The sequence below is a fragment of the Pecten maximus genome, unplaced genomic scaffold (assembly GCF_902652985.1).
Source record: "Pecten maximus unplaced genomic scaffold, xPecMax1.1, whole genome shotgun sequence".
NCBI lineage: Eukaryota > Metazoa > Mollusca > Bivalvia > Pectinida > Pectinidae > Pecten > Pecten maximus.
In genome coordinates, this window is record NW_022979400.1 from 6,725 (window position 1) to 15,909 (window position 9,185).

Genomic DNA, 9,185 nt, shown 5'->3' on the forward strand with positions numbered 1-9,185 from the left:
TGTCGGGATTAATACAATATCATACTGCATTATAAAATCTTTTGTCAATATTGAGCTTTCAAAGAAGTGTTAACTAGCATTATTTCGTATGCATAGTCACCAGCAGTTGAATGTATTCATTGTGTTTATTATATAGAAGGGGCCACTGGCGTTAGGTTGGAGGACGTACTGGTAGCAGTGTACAGTAAAAATGCCAAATTCTGAAAAATATGGCACATGTTTTAGATATGTAAACATTGCCAGTTAACCTTACATATAACCTCTAATAAAGTATATATATTTGAAATCTGTACAACATTTGCAATTTTAATAGAGCTCTGAAGGATAAGTAAACTGATATTTTCTGTGAATTTTGGAGCTGTGAATACCATGGTAACAGCTTAAAAAAACTTCTCGAAAAATTGCAAAATATTATGATATTTGACCCAAAATGGCACAATTCTCTACACAATTTTTTTCTGAAACCTATTTAAAATTAAATATCTCTATCCCAAAGACAGAATTAATCTTGTTTGGACATATGTTGTAAATTAAGTTTTTCCGCTATCTTACCTTTTCTGTGGGCTTCCATTTTGCGCTGTAGGCAAAACTAAAATTCCCGTGTAAACAAACGTTCGGAAAATCCGGATATTTAAAATCCGGAACCAATTTATTGATTTTAGTTTTAATAAATGTGAAGCCTGTATGTACTACTTCATACTGAATATACCAATTATAGTGTACATTTATTTTTTCATTTTTTACGCATATCATAATACAGGAGTTATTTGCTTAACAAAAAAATTGCCCATGGCCAGGCTGTCTTACTGTGGTGTGCTACCACTGGCCTTTTGGACTGGGGCCTCCGCTATACCCGCCTTATGATTCCCTAACAAGCTAGAAATAAGCTTCGGAAGTACTCAACAATTACCCACCGCAAACACATGTGGTCTAGTGTTGTGCATTTGGTGGGGGTACTCGGATCCAGGTGTCTTTTGCAATGACATGGTGAAAGCTATTCAGTGGTGTTGCGGTTTCCATCTTGCGTAGACTTTGAGATCAAAAGATGATGTTTGTGCAGTGACTTTTCTGAAAAAATCATGAGATTATTAAGCTTACAAAACAAATTGTAATTTTCATTTTAAAATGTGATGGTTCGGTTTGGTTGGCTATTCAACTCGCCATTCATCCGTGACCCGTGGCTCGTCCGTCCTTCCGTAAACAATTCTTGTTATCAATAATTGTCAACCTTGCAACCTACGCACGGATTATGATTTGCATGATTATGTTCTTGTGTTTAAAATGTTTGTGTTCCATCGGCATTATAAGAAGGAGCAAATACAAGATTGTCATTTAAAATGATATACCAGCACCTGTTTGATTTTACGGCTTAAAAATCGCTTATACTTTATAGTTTTATGATTCACCAAAGTGTGAAATATGAAGGAAGACTAGGACTTCTCCATTCGCCTGTCCGTCCCATTTATAGTGTTCCTTGTGCCTTTAGATAATAACACAGATGTAGCATGCGTTATCTTAAATTGCAAATGAATTGTCAGACATTTGACAATTTTGCAATACATACGAGACATGTTTGAAAAGTGAATTTGTTTGCAAGCTATTTCAATCCTAAATTGTAATATCCTTTTAAATTCTTTTAAAATTATCATATTTTCTCTTTGTTATCAAATTTCATATTATCATATATTAGTCAAATTTTATTTATAATATAGTCTTTGACCAATCTATTGCTTTAAACTCCAAATGTTCATTGCTTTAAATGTTGCAGTACTTGTTTTCATTGCATTAATGATAAGTAATGATTTATGATAGTAACAACCCAACGAGTGAGTATTCATTTCTTAAATGTCACTGGAAAATGGTACGTATTTCATGTGCAATAATCACCATTATAATTTATATATATAAGAACATTTGTTACAAAATAGAACAATCACAGAAAAAAAGATAATAAAAGTGGTTCATAAATTATTAACAAATTCTTTTGAGCTTGTCAATGGTTACGATTATCGGAAAAAATACTTTAAATTTGACAATTTACATTAGGTTCAGTCGTTAACACCCTTTTTGACGATAATGTTATTCATGTAGTACTGTATTCGATTAATTTTTTTGAAACTTGACATAGCTGAAGTGAATAATTGAAACTGTACAATTGTACAAAAAGGTTATTTGATAAATATTATAAGGAATCTTCCTTTCGAACTCCCTATTTTCCAACATATGTGCAAACTATAATAGCTTTCGATCAACCAAAATAGTATAAATTCAGCTATCATTTCGTCACAGACTGAAACTATTTTTTCTTTGTACACTTTTAAATGTAAACGCTGTACTCCATACCCTAAAGTACGTGACGAGAAATAACAATAACAATGAATTAAGGGCAGACTATGAGTGATGGTTACTATGAGCAACATGTCCTTTTATTGACTAAGTCAATTGTGAAGAAATAAGAACGGCTGTTGAAGCTGAATGTTTGTCGTACACAACCATGGTTCGTGTTTTTCGCATCAATGTAAAACTGCGAAGAACCGAATTTAATTCATCAAATTCTAACAGCTCACTCCATTTTACTTTGAATATGGTACCTCATTACAGAATAAACTCACCTTTCGCACAAATAGTGCGAACGAAATGTTCAATATATAAATGGACATACCACAAACGAATAATGCTTTAACAATCCTACCAGTTGTTAGATATGATGACACCGGGCTTAACTTGATTTATCGCAGTAATAACTCGGACTTTCCTTAAAATTTCCGAAGAATTTTATCACCAAAATATTTTCAAAATTGATATTTTATGGTTCCTGAACATTTATGTTTGTGGTAATAATGACTTTTTTTCAATCATTTGCATGATGCCAGGTAGATTATAATTACTTTGCAACATTTTTATTACTTTTTTTTGCATGTGAAATACGGATGGGATATCAGTGTTTTATGAATATTTCCAAAAATCAAAATCAATAATTACCAATACATCTGTTAATGCGGGAATATATTTCGTAAACAAAATACATCAAGTGGAACTAGATTTTTCCCAGCAAGGTAATGCATGTTGCTTTAATTACCAAAGTTACATTGGATATACAAATGTATACATTACGAAATTTTTTTTAAAGAAGTGTAGTTGCATGTAAAATACAAGAAGTGTTGGTATACATATGAGTTCAGGCTAACCATAAGAATTTCGAACTGAAATTCACTTTTGCCTTCAAAACCTATTAGTATTTCTCTTCACATATTTTGATTACTGTAAATATTATCCTTTATACGCGGTCTGTACGTAGGGCTGATAGTGAGACAGAAAAAAAAGCGCACTCAAATTTTGCTCTACTATGCCATTGTTTAGGCTATGTGTAGATTGTCTTAGTACCAGTAGTGAACTAGTTCTCCACAGTTCCAGAGCTTCCCTATATGTGGATGGCTTTCTAAGCCTCTTCTCACCCATATCCTGTTATAATACAGTGACTACTTCAGAATTAACTTGAACATTTTCACAAGTACAGAGTTCTTTCACTCCTTCGATGTCTTCATTACCCACCAGGATCTTGTAATCAACTGTGCCTACAACAATCAAAGCGACAAATAAATATGTACAGTTCATAAAGTTATGCATGTTCTTGACTTATTTGATTTGTAAAAATTGGTTTCGTCTGGCGCCTCCTATATGTTTGCAATAAGAAACAAGTTGTGTGTTGCAGTTTATTTTTCCATATGGCTTGACTGTATTCAATTCTCCCTTCTCAATCATGAAGATTCTTTTGGTCTTTGGTGTCCTTCATGAATCTCACAAAACATTATTTTATCCCATAAATGACCTGTCATGTCATTATATTATAATTAATATCATAATGCAAATATGTACAAGGTATTATTTACGTCACAGAATTCTTTGCGATCCGTTGGGGGTAAATCAAACGTAGCAAGGATTTGTCATTGGAACCATCGCGTAATTTTCATTTTGGCGCTTTGTCTACCATCACAACGGCGATTCTTTGAAATATGGCTGTGTCAGTTTGAATGCAAATCAATCGCAGGAGGTTAATGGATTTTAAGTTTGCCGTTTTTTTTTTTGTACTAGGGGAATGGCTGAACATTAACTACGGATTTAGAAAAAGGAAAACTTTACGTGTGTTAATGTAACATTACATTTCCTTGTCACTCGGATTGCATTCACCTTGACTATAAATACAATCTACCAATCATTTAATTGTTAAATAACATGGTGACATTAAAAACACTTTGTGCATACCGTCATAACACGTGTGATGTCGCTTGAATGTCGTTGTAAACAGACACGACTATTTCGAAAAAAGAAACGAAATTGGAAGTTTGTACCTATAATTTCATTAATACTTACATATGTGAAGTTGATATGAAAGAAAACTAGACTTTTTTCCAATATTGTTTTAATCAAGAAACTTAATCTACCGCTACGTACAATGTATATTGACCTCGACCTCAAAATAATATCGCACATATTCCATGCCTATTTACATACTGTACTTCAGATAGAAATGAAAAATAAGCTTTGATGTGAAAAAAATACCCGCATATTGCACCGTGAATGGCAAAACCAAATCGTTTCAGTTTGTCATAGCCATCGACATGTATAAGGATACTCGGTCCTTCGGTGCATCTGTCTGCTACGAACACCGTCCGGGTCCAGTTTGCGCTGAAGAGTCAACACATTGCTCCTGAAGTGAAAAAAACAAGCCAACTCAACATTTAGTCAAGTAGTGTTCAATGTTAATCATGTATTTCATCGAATTAAACATCTCTATTGTACATGAAATGTCTGATATATTTAACATGTTATTTCATTTGCAATCTCTCTCTCTCAGCATGATTTAACTAAGGTATAATGCAGTATTTCAAGGTCAAGATGGCGACGATATATCACTTGAATAATGGCATTTTTATCCATTTTATCCGTTTCAGTGCCTTTATGTTTTTCATATATTTCAAGGTCACTGTGTAGTGTTAAAGACGTAAATTTTCACGCCAAAGTTAGGGATGTTGCAGCTCCTTTAATATTTCACAAACATATTTTATATTTACAATCAATTGCGGTTTTGTATAATAACTACGAAATGTATATCTGTGCATTGACCTTAGTCTTAATTCAAGTGCACATGCTTCGAATATACTGAAGCATTTATATAACTTCCCCTATAACCAAAAGGCACAAACACTTTATATTGGGATCGATACTGGTAAATAAAGTTTTAGTCACTTTATTACAATTTATAGACGACGTCAATCGAAATGAAACAGGGATATCGCTTATGAGTATTAACTATAAATTTTTAAATGACGAGTACACGTATACCGGGTACACATGTCACATACACGTATACCGGGTACACATGTCACCTACACTATACCGGGTGCACATGTCACACACACGTATACCGGGTACACATGTCACCTACATATATGTATACCGGGTACACGTCACCTACATACACGTATACCGGGTACACGTCACCTACATACACGTATACCGGGTACACATGTCATCTATACACACGTATACCGGGTACAAATGTCACATACACGTATACCGGGTACACATGTCACCTACATATATGTATAACGGATACACATGTCACCTACATATAGGTATACCGGGTACACATGTCACATACATACATGTATACCGGGTACACATGTCACCTACATGTATACCTGGTGTACATATCACACACATGTATACTAGACGTGTCACTTTTAGGTAAACCGGGTACACGTGTCACCCACATGTACATTGTATACTGGATAAATGTGTCATATGCACGTATACTGGATAAACTTAAAATGTTAGTAAGTACAGGAAACGAAGGTAAATGAACAAAAGCGAACATCATTTCGAGAGCATATCTTTGTTCATGTTCAGAAATGGAAATGCCGTAAATGATCTGAAAGTTTGATTTATTTCGTTCTGTTTTTAAATGCAAATATTGATACTTGTTTTACTTTTCATGTCATGCATTGTGTTAACGAATAATGTGGTTTGTTTTGATTTGTTTGTTTCGGTTTCTTTCTGACGAACATAATCTTACCTTGCAACTACTATTCCATGCCTTGTCAAAAGACGACGCGTCATGCTTCTATAACCAAGCGATGATACACTGCATTATATGTCTTGCTGTATTGTGAAATGTACAAAGATGACGAAAATCATAATTACAATTAAGATACCACTTTATTCAATACATTCTTATTTTTGTTACAGTTTCGTACTATTAAACATAGGTTATTTTACCTTATTATGTCATTTAACCTATTTTTTTCATCTCTTTTCATATGATATGTAATAATATGTATACCATTGCTGACCCTTTTCATGGATATATGTGTGTGTACATAGTTTTAAGTGATGCATATATCCATACTGTGAAGCTTTGTTTGCTTATTTTTTTAAAATAGAAACTCGATCAACAATACATACGACATATGCGAATGGTGGAAAATTGGTTGCTCATCACAAATGGCCGCAATTATTTTATTTTTTTTATTAAAGAATATGCGACAAATGCGATAACAATTATAAATGCATCTGCGTTTTATATACCGGTATTCCTATCAGGGCTTCATTATAAATCATACTGGAATAACTTATCCGAAGTGAGTATATGAGCTGAATAAAATGATACTTTTCACCAGGTATGTATTTTACCAAATAAGGAGGATACACTTACCTGTATAGCTTGAGCTACCTCATCCGTTACCGCATGCTGACGACGAAGACCTAGTGATCTGAGTATCCAATGTCGTTGTCTACAGCTGAAATAACAGCTTATAATTAATATTACATAAATATAAACGTGGCTTTGTAAACTCACTATATTTAAGCATTGAACTGTTACCAAATGGTAGTATATAGTCGATATGAATACAATTTGGGTGACAGATAAATAGAATGTCGCCCGTTAGGGCGACATGAAATATTTATCTGTCACCAAAATTGTATTCATATCGACTGTATACTACCATTTGGTAACAGTTCAATGCTTATATTTACATTCATAAAGATTTTTTATTTAGTGTTGGTTATGACGCGTTTAAATTTGCCGCTTACCCTATCACTGACGTCATCAGGTTCAAATACCGGAACAGCCGAAATTTCCAGAAGGAATAATATAGTTCCTGATGACGTTATTAATAGCAAGCACATAAGATCGTTTTTGTACAAATTTGGCTTTATTTTTTATTTCATATACGCTGGTAGGTATCGCCAAATTGTTCACAATTGCATAATTTCTGATTGTTCAAAATCGAAACCGTTTTTTCTGCGCAATGATATAAAGTTAACATTTAGAAGTGATGCGGTTCGAACGGGCATTGCCCAGGACAGACTAGATTCCTCGGAAACACTTATGTTTCTATCGACTGGATTTACGTTAATTTAACAAAAATACCAGCGTTTAGATTCTAAATGAAAGTCGTCTTGACAGTAGGGGAAACGATTCCAAGGATATTTCGTTCGAAACAGATTCCAGTCTAACCGGTCAACTCAGTGTCGCTAGGCTAACTTAGCAGACGATTTTCAACTTCACAGGGGCTCGATTTTGTAAGGTAGGCCTTTGACATCAGTGAATAATCACAAAACTAAAATCCAGTAGGCCTACACATATTCAACCGGAAACCATGTCGATACTCCCGATATCTATACAAGATTTTTTTTATAAATACATTACTTTTATTGTTGTCGTATCTTGCATTTCTGAAAATTCGGAACGAGCCCCTGTGAGTGTGACGACATTCACAATTTGATCATATTTCGTATAGATCAAGAGTGGCACTTATAGTAATTTCGTGTTGACTACATTTTTCTAATTATAAAATGATACTCTCATAACTTGTGGTGTTGCTTTATTTTTCGTTGTGGCTTCTGTAAATAAGTGCTAGCATTCCAAAGCTCTCTAGGCCGAAAGTAACTGGCGGCCATTGTTTAACCTACAACACTTGGAGCTGTATTCCTACACTGACCGAATCACTGTAAATTGTAGTATACAGTCTCATGAATACAATTTGGTTTACTAACGACATTTAGGCAAATGCAACAAAGAATGTAAATATACATGTATAACATGCAATGCTCTTTCATTCAAAATACATTAAAGATATAACATCCTCATAAAGAGGGAATCAATGATGTGGTAAAAAAACAAATATTTCGAGCGTTGTCCAAATATTCTGAAAAACAAACATACAAACCTTATAGACACGTGATGTCGGTAGAAAGAATAAGAATAATCTCGGAGTACGTGTAGCCAGCAAAATGATATTCTCTAATTAGATCCTGTTCTGCTAATGTTTAAGGAAAATTATCAGAAATTGTATTTAACAACATGTTACACATTTTTACTGAATATAAATTATGATTTCCGTATATTCGAACATATATAAAACAGCACAAGTGAACATAAGCGGTACAATATGTACCAAACCATTTTAAAACTCACCTAAAATGTTATTAAAGCTAAATAAAAAGGATACTAGTGGTATTGTCTCCGTTCAAAAGGCTGGTGTAACTGCTTTGCTCCGCCATCTTCTATGAAAGATTGCTCAGCGCATGACTAGCCGGAAGGCGCCATAACGATGTTAAGCGGGGGGAAAGACGATGTTTAGCGGGGCGCCATAACGATAAACAGCGTAATGGCGGGGCAAAAAGACGATGATTAGCGGGGCGCCATAACGATAAACAGCGTTATGGCAGGGCGAAAAGACGATGATTAGCGCCGGCGCCATAACGCTAATTATCGGGGGCGAAAAGACGAAGATTATCGTTCTGTCGGGGCGCCAGAACGAAACAACGAAATGGCAGAAATCAGCCACCATAGACGGATGCTATTTTGTTGTGCATCAGCTACACACAATTTTGGCCCCGTGTATCAATGACCGATACTATCTTTATCTGTGTACTAATGATCGACATCATATTTGTGCATTAATGATCGATACGATCTGCCTGTATATTAATGACAGACATCATATGCATCTTTGTGTATTAATGACCGATACTATCATTGTGTATTAATGACCGATACTATCATTGTGTGTTAATGACCGATACTATCATTGTGTATTAATGACCGATACTATCATTGTTTTAATGACCAATACTATCATTGTGTATTAATGACCAATACTATCATTGTGTATTAA

At 34.3% G+C, this 9,185-nt stretch overlaps 1 long non-coding RNA gene across 1 annotated transcript; it reads right to left on the minus strand.

The window, feature by feature from the left end:
* Positions 1–3,131: 3,131 nt before the first annotated feature.
* On the minus strand, positions 3,132–9,185 carry LOC117318587. The gene is made up of 6 exons (XR_004530411.1): positions 8,517–9,185; positions 8,235–8,324; positions 6,716–6,800; positions 6,077–6,162; positions 4,561–4,708; positions 3,132–3,575 (listed from the first exon to the last, which is right to left on the minus strand). It is a non-coding gene; the product is annotated as an uncharacterized LOC117318587 (long non-coding RNA).